The sequence below is a fragment of the Varanus komodoensis genome, unplaced genomic scaffold (assembly GCF_004798865.1).
Source record: "Varanus komodoensis strain SLA01 unplaced genomic scaffold, ASM479886v1 scaffold4, whole genome shotgun sequence".
Classification (NCBI taxonomy): domain Eukaryota; kingdom Metazoa; phylum Chordata; class Lepidosauria; order Squamata; family Varanidae; genus Varanus; species Varanus komodoensis.
Window position 1 is genome coordinate 34,781,043 of NW_025335941.1, and position 11,444 is coordinate 34,792,486.

Genomic DNA, 11,444 nt, shown 5'->3' on the forward strand with positions numbered 1-11,444 from the left:
CTTGGTGGGTTGAAATAAGTTGTGGTGATGTACAGCTGGCAGCAGGAAACATGTAAGCCATCAGTATCTGCCAGGCTTGTACTATGCTTCTAGGCACCCTCGGACATGGATGTTTCCAAAGGGTTTTATCCTTTTTTCACCAGTACTATTGCCTTCTTCTCTCCCAACTTCCACTTGCCCATGAAATTGTCTGTGCCACTGGTTATCTCTTAGGTCACCTTTTACCTGTCCTCTTTTCTTCTGCATAAACAAAGGATAGCTGTTCCTGAAGAAAGCTGTCCTGAAAGATTGTCATGCAGAATAGGCGATTTCCTGGGTCTCCATAAAGGAGAACCCCATCAGAGCTAAGACTTGCATTTGGCTGGATTTCTGAAGGGCTGTGCTGACCATATCCTCCTGCTGAAGTAGCTTTCCAGTTGGTGACAGTGAGTGGATGGGGACATCTGAGCCTATCATCCTCAGCAGCTTACCGTCTTTGTCACGTCTTGTATTATAAACCATAGACAAGCACTAGAGCACTACAAGCATCAAAGTGCAGTTCAATTCTTACAGGTCCCTTATCCTTTGAGCATATGATGCCCCATCCATTCCAGGTGGATGTAGCAATATTATGCAGGTGCAGTCACACAGATGCAGGCAGAAGCTGGAGAAATGAGGGTTTGTTTTGATTAATGGTATTTCTCTGGACATGGCCGAACACTCATTGTTTCCTCAAGTAGTAAGAAGTTGTGCAGCCTTTATTTAGATTCCCTTTGAAGATAAGCACTAGAAATCTATGGCATGGCAACAACAGATATGTCCTTAAGGCAGAAGAGTAACTAAGAATGTTGCCAGACTCAAACTCCAGTTTCATCTAGATCAAGCTCAAACCTAGCAGCTTGTATGTTCCACACTAACACTTCTAAACTGTCAGGCACTTTTGTGAGGACCCAATTCCTGCAGGTGAAATACTCACTCAGGGACCTCACAAAGCCATTAAGAAAAATTACAATGCTTTTGTCAAATCATAGACTTCAATGAAAAATAATTTTCAGGCAGAACTGTCATGACAGCCCTATTCACAGTATTCAGACAGCACTGAAATGACTGTTTAAAAAGTCCATTTAAAAATAATAGAAACCTGATATTTTAAAGAAAATCCTTCCGTTCCGTTCCGTTCCGTTCCTCTTCTCTTCTCTTCTCTTCTCTTCTCTTCTCTTCTCTTCTCTTCTCTTCTTGCAACAATATATTCCTAAACCTTTGGAGCAAGTAAACTGGGATTATATAGTAACATTTTCTTACCTAGACCTAGGCTTGGGTTTCATTTCCTTTCTTAAGCAAATGTGATGATGTCACTTTAGCCCTTTAATGAACTCTGTCCCCAACATTCTTGTTTAGTGTAATTTAGTATGTGCTGGTGGGTGACACTAAAGTCTCTCTGCGAGAGGGAGACTGAAAAGGGGATTTCTGTGGAAGCTCTCAATGGCATGCACAGGCTGGTGCTGCTGGCTGGCACGGCAGTGTGCAAAGCTTCCAGGTGGGTGGTGGCAATGACTATAAACTCATGGAGGGTGTGACAACGGTTGAGGCCAGCTAACAAATACCACCCCATTCTTTGTATAAACAAAGGAGTTAGAGTTGATCATGAGGCATATCTCATGAAACTAGACAATTAGGAATAGGCACATAATGTGGTGATATATGACATCACAATGCATTACAGTTCCCAAGAAACAGATTGATTTTGTGCATGTACCAAAAACTGGTACATGATCTGAAATTAAAAGCTATTTGAAATTACAGCTAAATTGATTCTAAACAAAGAATGAATTTGTTTAGGGCAAGTTCTTAACTTTCAATGCTGGGAGGTAGGTAGAGGATGCTACCACAACCAACACCAGGGAAGTCTATAGCCTCAGACTGAGTACTTGCATTCAATGACAGCACTAGAAATGTTTTAAATAAATAAATTAGACTTCATATATGATGGAGCAATTGTCCATTTGGTCATGGTACACATTCCTGGTACACTTTTTCTGACATTTGCCACATCCATATCCATTTCTAGATGCCCAAATACAAGACTGGAAAGTTCCTTCAAAATCAGTCCCTACCCCATGACATCTAGTAATTTTCTTGGGTGAACTCCTCACCCAACTACCTCCTGTGGAATGTATATATAGAACTACATGCAAATCCTTGTGTTTCAGATTTTTGGCTGTTGATTGCTTGATGGAAAGGTCTTAGGCATGAGAAAACCATAATCAGTACGACACATAAAATGAGTGCTCTAATAAAATTGTCCTATATCTTAAACTGTTAAACTGTTCTGCATTTTGGCATTCTTCTTTGAATCCTAAATATGCTTTCCAGTTGTACTTAGTAATGGAGGAATTCAGATCCACTGAAGGAAACCAATGAGAGCTTTTCTACTGGGATGGAGCACACAGTTGTTGTTGTTTTTATTTCTGTAATGTCTCACAGCTGAAGCTTTCTGAGCAGTTTACAACAGTCCACAAAACAGATAAAATACAATAAAATACAGACAATCAGTAATATATTAAAAGTTTAAAATAGTTAAAAACAAACATTAGCAAAGAAAGACTCCATAAAAGAGCTGAGATGGGCAAATAATTCAAGCCTCTGAGTATCCATATATGTTTTGCATGCAAAAAGTCTCAGGTTCAATTACAGAATCTCTGGATGAAGCAGGAAAAACTGGACCCTAAGCTGGACCACTGGTCTGACTCAGTATAATACAGATGCCTGTGAAATCTAAATTGCTAGTACTAATATGTTTAGACATGAATGTTTCATGTTACATGCATTGCACACTTTGAATATATGTCTCCCAATGAATACTAGTTGCATATTATCTTAATTAGAAAGTCCCCTGTATTGGTTTTTAGCCATCATTTCCATTTATTTTGCCAACAAGACAGTATAATAAGGGTTGATGTGTTCTTTGCAAGTCACTTTGCATCCCTATACCTTTTAACACTCCAAATAAAAATTGCCAGGCTACAAAGTACACAGGTTGTTGTTTGTACATTCATCAGAGAAACACACAAATATTTATTGTATTTATCATACTCACAGCTTCCAGAGGGCATTATGTCATGCAAGGGCAATCATCGTTGTTTATTATAGTGCTGCTTTAAATAAAATCAGTCTGGAAAACAGGGATTTGCATGTGGTTATGGATGTACAATCAACAGAAGATGGTTGAACCAGAGAATTAACATGTGTATACAGAAGTATTATATACATATATATCAAGCAAGTCCTGTTTTTGTTTCTAAGATTTAAATGTATAAATACAAGAGTCTGCATGCAAATTAGTCTACATGTACTGTAACTCATCACTTTTCAAAGTCAGATTTAAGAAACATAAGGGAAGGCTTTCAGGAAAGAAGAAAGAAGGTCTGAGAAGCCCAGCTTTTACCACATGCATTCATTCCTTTGATCATTCAGAAACTTCTGCCTATGGCAACAAGCTTTAGATTATAGATCCATAAGAGATTACAAGAACCATATATTAAGAGTAAAACCCAATCATGCCTACAAGGTTATGGGGCTAGTAACTGTTGAATTAGTTTCCATTCCATGAAGACTATACAGAAACAACATATTTTGAGTGCTTGTAATCCATAGTCTAGGACTACTGCTAGCTATGAGTTTTAGTTTAATAGGAGACAAACCGAGTAGAATAGAAAAGGAGAGGAACTCAGTGAAGGCTAGACAGAAGACTCTTTCAAACTTTCACTCACCTATGTACTAAATGTGTGAAGGAGACAGTAGGATTATATCCACTAGTCCTGCTTCGTAGGCTATTCATAGGCTACGCAGAGAGCATGTAAGAATGCTGCTAGAGATGTAGACATTTCAGGGGCAAATTGAAAGTGATGGTTTTAATATATAAAGTCATACATAGTTCATTTCATCCTTGAAGGACCACTTTCCATATATGAACCTACCTGGCTCCTAAGTTTAGATTCAGAGGCCTTTCTTCTTTGCAGGTGTCAATAATGAGACAGGCCTTTTCCCTGATACTCTGATGTTTGTGGAACACTCTGACCAAGGAAGGCTGACTGACACCTCACTGTCATCTTTCAGCACCAAAGTTGAAGTTATTTTCCTGTTTGGATATCAATTATGGCACAACTCTTCTGTACAGCTTTTGTGAGATGCATTCTAGGCTGTGCATAAGAAAAGGCATTGTGCATTTATGGATGACCATTTCACATATTGTTTTCAGGTTTGTAATATGTATTATTGTTGCTGTTGTTTCTTGTCATCAGGTCATCTCTGACTTATAGGACCATTTACTACTTTTTCTTTCTTTCTTTTTTCCATCAGGAGTCATTTCAAGCCATTTGCTATGACCCTAATCCAGCTTTCCATATATGTTCCGTGTTCTTCCTATTGAATAGATAGGGAGAAAAATACATCCTTGATCAGATGCCTTTACCTAGGGCAACCATTCTCTTTCGCCATATTTTGTCCTAACTGTAACTTGTCCACAATTCAAGTAACACACAAGGACAATCAAGTGCTGAGGCATTCCCATTTCTTTCAGTACCAACAAGAGTTTCTCATGATCCACACAATCAAAGGCTTTGTTGTAGTATTCTGTAATGCATAGACTGATCTTTTGAAATTCTTGGGGTGCTCCAGTGGGCAAAACATATTTTCACTCTGATATAGAGTGCATCTTCTTGGACATCAGGCATAGAGGATAATACTCTTTCTTGCAACATCTTGAGCATCACTTTGCTTGCATGGAAAATTAGTGCAATGGTTCTATGGTTGCTGCACTCTTTATATCTCAAACTCCTAAGCTAGATTTGCATTTCCCTTTCATTTCCTGGATCTTTACAAAGAGTTGTCTCATTTTTCCTCTTCTATCATTTTCTTCCATTTCTTTGAACTCGTCATTCTAATAGTTCTTTTTGTCTCTGTTACATTCATTGAATGGTTTCATTCAGAATTCTGACCCATTTTTGTCACCTTTTCCTACTTGCTTTTTTTGGCAATTGTGAATCTTTCCTCCTTCAGCCATCTAGGACTTTTTCTTTCTCTTTGCTACAGGAATTGCTTTTTGGAATTCTTCCTAAATACTGTCTCTGGTTTCAGTCTGAAGTTTTGGCTCATGGACAATTAAGTTTTTATTACTATTTGTATTGGACTGGTTATGGTTTATACATTGATCTCAGGTCTCCTTTTTCTTCCTGTAATTTTAATCATAGATTTCTGTACTGTGTGTGTAACTTGCTTTTTGTAGTGAGACGTGATGTATACATTTAATAAATACATAAGAGATACTGTATGTAGGTGTCAGAGCCTGGTACAGAAATTAAAGGTGGAACAAGGATGCATGAGTTCATTTTCACCCTATGCATTCATTATACACACAACTGAAATGTTTCCCAAAATGATCATTTTCATAGCTTCTGAATGGGATGGCAACATCAGGAGGGGGGAAGCAATAGACTATCATTAGGATGGGTTGATTCATACTCCCCTCGATGGCAACTAATGATGAGGAGCATGATGAGAAAGCACAAATCACATAAGGACCTTCATCCTGCTTATTTAAAAGTGTGGAGGAAATGTTTACAAGTCCTATTTCCTCAGTATTTAGACCTTCCACATTGAGCCAGGAAGTCTGAGGGTGACTACCATGCCTGTTTACTTGAAAGTGAGTAGAAGACCCATTTAGAAACACTGACAGTTGGGAAATGAGGGAGAAATGTGTTGGCGGCCCACTGTCTCACCCCTTCCCACATTTGGCCGTCAAATGAACAGCCAAAGACTGCATAAAACCAGTGGTGTTGGAAGATAGGATAAGTTGAGCTAGATGGATAAGGAAGAGTATGCTTATTACATGGCTATAATCTGCAAGTTATTTGCAACACCAATTTCCACCCTTGGTTAATAACAACTGGAAAAAAACCAGACTGATGTTGTACTCTCTTAACTGAGATTCAGGCACCATTTGGAAGAACATCTGATTGGGTTGATTTTTCTCTCTTTTTCTTCTACCCAAGTATTTTTTTTCTAAAAAGTAATTTCTCCAGCAGCAGTAATTATTTTGCTGATCTACATAAAAGGAATTATCCTTTACTCATGCAACTTGGTGCTTTATGTTGTGCTTAACCTTGTTGACTTCTCAGTCTGAAGTAAAACCTAATTTATTTATCATTGCCTGAAGATGGTATGCACTCAAAGGACATAAGAAACTTCTGGACTGCTTATATACATTCCCTGAACTACCAAATTTGTTGTAAGTTATTAATCTGAGGGTTGCTTATTGCAGTTGTCAAATATAAGCAGAAAGTCATGACATTTTAATATTTAATTATGTGTACAAAAAGGCTAAATGCACCCAGAAGCTTAAAAGGTCTCAGGAAATACTGATATAATTTAAAGCATGCATTGGTTTTAATGCAGCGGAGCCAAAAGGGGAAACAAATATCCATTTACCTTTAACCATATTTTTCTTTTATCTTGATAAACTGAAAAGTGGCTGCATTTAATAAATTACATGAACAGTCCAGTGAAGTATTTGAGCTGCCATTACTTTTCCTCACCGTCACATAATATCATTCTGGAGCTTGATTGGGAACTTAAACAGAAGCCATCCACATGGCACTGCTGCTGCTGTTACTCGTTCCTGTCTGTCACCATCCACTGCCATGAACCCTGTTTGGCCTAGCAAAAGAAGAGCAGGGACACTGAGGGCCCTTTCATTAGGACCCCTCAATGTTAGAACTATCACTGAATGAGATGTATTCCTCCCCATCTTTCTCTCTGAATCTGTCTCTGTCATACTGGGGAAGGATTCATACCTCTTCAATTCTCACTAACATTTTATCAAAGCATCTCCTGAAGGCAAAGATCAGAACAAAATGGGGAAACAGTTTACCAGATACAAGAACCCAAAAAGGTACTATGCTACTTGGAAATGGTTCTTAAGAAAGGGATATTATATATAACCCCAGTTCTCCATCAGCTTCACTGGCTCCCTATTGAAGTCCGGGCCCAATTTAAGGTGTTGGTTATGACCTATAAAGCCCTTAACGGCTTGGGACCTGGTTATCTAAAGGAACGTCTGGTTCCATATATGCTCTCCCGCCCCCTATGATCGGCAGCTGATACCCTTCTCCGGGAACCCTCTGTGAATGATATTAGGAGGGTGAGTACCTGGAGGAGGTCCTTCTCTGCGGTGGCGCCCCACCTATGGAATGCGCTCCCCAGAGAGGTCTGCCTGGCGCTGTCATTATTTGCTTTTTGGTGCCAGGTGAAGACCTTTTTATTTAAAAGTTATTTTAACTGTTAATTTATTGTATTTATAGATTTTAATAAATACAGCCGAGATGGTACCAGTTTTTAAATTATTAATTGCATTTTTTATGAATATTGTGAGCTGCCCCGAGGCTTTGTTGCGATGGGGGCAGCATAGAAATGTTTTAAATAAATAATAAAATATTCTTCCACAGATAAATAAATATCCCAGATGAGCACTGGCAGAAAAGGGGTGTGGGGTGGAAAAGAAGCACAGTTCCCAAAATAGAACAATTTTTCTATGCATGCTTGCAGACTCAGTATCTGCTTGCCAGCCCCTTAAGCAGGACTTGCAGCTGAGATTCACTGCAGCTGAGCTCTCATTTCCCCTATTCTAGTTTTCTAAAGAAATGATTTTTCTTTCTCTTTTTAAAGGGAGTGTAGAGAGTTCTTTTCATCTGTAGATCCTTCATGTTTCCTTTAGAAGCAATGTTTTTAATTTGGTCCATCTTTTATTGTCTAATAATAGCACAAGGTTATTTTTAGCCAGCTCAGAACTGTGCATTTGGGCTAGTATCTGCATTAGGATTTTTATGTTTCTCTATATTTTTTCCTTTTAGTGACAGAAATCATAGAGTTTTAGAAAGGGAAGTAAATGGATGCCTAAAATAGCAGAAGACAGATTTTTAGTTCAGTATTAGTAGCTGTGGAAAACATCACAAGCTTTTGGAGTCACAACCATTATCTTCTTTAAATAACATGCACTTCAAGTGTTTAAATTGCTGCATATGGCAGGTGTATCCACCCAGTGAATCATTTATGTAGATGAGGTAGCATGGGGATAGTGCAGATCATGGTGTGGAGAAAAGACTTCCTCAATTTGCCTGATGAGGCATACCACACAAGGCAGTGCGGAGACAGCCACTAGATGGAACAATAAAATTTGCCCGAATACAAGGATGATTTAAATACAGAATATAAATACCGTAAGTATATTCTGTGTACTTTTGGCCCTGGCATGTTAGTCTAAAACTGGAAAAGAATGTGCTGCAAACATTTCAGTTAACACCTGCACAGCACAGGTGGTCAAACAAGCAGCAAAGTTCTGCCATACAGGTTTCTGACAGAGATGGTCAGTGTCACAGACCTCTCTTCTAAGCAAGAGCAAAACAGGGGCAGAAGATGTGTAACTATATATCACACACACACACACAGAGGTTCCATAGAATATTTTGCAAGCCTTCAGATATCAGCCTGGACTGAAAGCAGATGTCATCAGTTTGAAAGATGATGTAGCAGACACCTATTACGAACAAATCTAAAATTGGGCCAACCATAAGTAAACACATTGGATGACATCCAATGTGACACTCTTAGTAATGTAAATCATGTTGTACTGCTGTAAGCCACTTCTAGTGCCATGCCAATACTGTTTGCTGGTGGGACAGCTTCCCGCAGAAAGACTGTTGTACCAACAAGCGCTCTTGCAATGGAGGTTACAATGTAAATTACAGTGCAATGTACTTTACTTAACAATAGTGTCAGATTGGTGGTGCAAATTTCAATTAAAATATCATACTATAGATTTTGTACAAATTGTGGCATTGTAGAAGCCATAAGCCCAAGTAACTAAAATGTACTTGCTATATCCCCTGGGGATAAGCTATATCCCCAGATTATCAGTAACTATACTGAGAGAGAAGGGTAGGCGATTTCACATAGAGTCAGCTTGGCTTGGCTTGGCTTGGCTTGGATTGGCTTCTCTTTAACCTTCAACCCTGTGTTCTTCATCACATCTAGGTTTGCCTACTGGATAGTCTCTGTTTTATCATTTATAGAGAAGCTCAGACAAAAAAGACATTTTCAACCATGGCATGTATTAATCTTTAAGGCACAATCCTATGACCTCTCAATGATCTGAGAGGCCACAGGTTCATTCTGCCCAACTACACCCTCCTGTGATCTTAGCGTTGGAACTCTGAAGGCTGATTCCAGGCCAGACCAGGCCAAGTTCTGCCCTGGTCTGCCCTGGCTCCTTGCAATTGATACAGAAAGAACCACACCAGTCGCTCCTTCCCACAAGTTCACAAATGAGCTTCAGAAGGAAAACGAACATGCCAGACATCAGGAAGGTAGGATCCTGATTTGAGGACTTATGCCAATTCCTACCAGTATCCCAGCTCTCTCCCCTCCCCTCTCTTCCCTTCCATCTAGATGGCCAAAACAGCCATCTAAACAAAAGACTTGGCATGAAGTACAGCACTGATGGTGTTCACTGGTCTGAAGACTTACGTGCATTAAGGGTACAAGGCACAGGGCTGCACCTTTTCCTCATGTAAGTTTCTTTTTAAACTCATGTAAAATGTGTGCAATAATATAGACTGAGCAGCCCATTGCCAAAATTATGGCCATATACTTCCCAAATGCAATCCTATGAACATTAACTCAGGGGAATGTTCCATTGTGTCTAATGCATCTTATTCCTAAGGAGGTTCACATAGACTCTCAGTCTTAGACAAACATGAGGATAATTCCAGTGAGGTCAGGAGAGCATTGGCATCACAAACATAACAGTTCATTTCATTTCATTTCATTTTTTTAGACTTATTTTTTGCTAATTGGTCCAAGGGCCCTCTAAGCAGATTACAATAAATAAAACATACAATAACAATAAATAACAATTAAAATGCAATGAACACAAGACAATAAAACAAGACAGTACATATCTGACAGCAATAATTAAAACTGCACGTATTAATGAACACACATGTTAAAATTATGAGAATAAAATCAATTATTAAAATGAATAGAGAATAATTTTTTTTTGCCTCGTGCTAAAAATATTGCAGTGAGACTTTTTGGGGTGCAACTAAGAGGAAGGCCCCTCTTCTATTAGCTATCCTCCTTACCTCCTTGGAGAACGGCTCTTTCAGAAGGGCCTCTAAAAAAGTTTACAGGGTGACTTTCATGATGGTAAATCTTGTGTCATGTTTTGAGTGCAACCATTGGTATCAATGCTCATTAAATGATATTGTATTTTTCTATACTAGCTAGTATATGTGGACAATGAAGAACATTAAACAAACTTTGGATCCATTCATCCAAGTCAGTAAATTTTTCAACATGCAGCCTTTAATAGCCTTTAATAGATATTCTTGAACAAAAAAAAGCATTAATTGGTACTTATTAAAATTTATCCATTTTCTTAGTCATAACATTTTGGTTATTTTGATGAAAGACCAATAACCTAATGCCTAGCAAATGTAAATGGATGTTCTACACCACTTAAAGGGGGTTTATTCTTCCTGCATAACAGCTTAATTGATATATTTTTCAGTGAATGCTCAGAATAGATAGTTCATGCAACCACTTCTAAAATGCTACAGTCAACTAATAAGCTAAATGAAAAGGCTGAATATTGTTTGTTTGATTTTATTACACTTATGTTTCACTGTGTTGCAGTCAAATCACTTGATAATGAAGTCATTTTTCTGTTCCCAAGCCTGGAAATTGAAGAATGGTCCATGCAAGATTCGATCTGGTTTCTTTATCACACTACGTATTATACAAGGTGTATTCTAAACCTGCTTGTGCTTATCTGCATATATCAGATATCAAAACAGGGATGTGGGGGAAGCCTAACACACAGCAATGAAATATAGCTACCTTTCAATAGACAGGGAGTGGATAATAGAATAGACTATATGATTCCACATGTCCTGACTTCTTCCTCCCTCCCTTTTTACTATTATGCTCCCTTTTCTCCCCCTCAGATATGTCTTACAAAACTGCAGTTACAATTGTATAAGAGTAGCTTTCTATGGCATCTAGAATAAAGGGAGAGAAGATCTATGATTCGATCATCCATGACTGTATCATCTCCTTCAGGCTAGTAGTTCTGTCTGTGGACATGGAGAAAATCAACATCTCATGATTTTTTGGATACTATCTGGGAGCTATAGGCATAATGCTATGGCATTATGCTCCCTAATAGTATGATGCTATGGCAAATAGATCTTGGAAATTCAGAGGTCAGAGCTGTAACTCTGAACTGGAGGTGCCCTTCTACTGTTTTGTGCTGGTCTTCTACATCTTCTTCTAAGTGAATTAGTACAAAAGTCTTTCTAACTAGTCTTTATTATGTAAAAACTAACCAGCTAGATTAGCTTTGTGATACA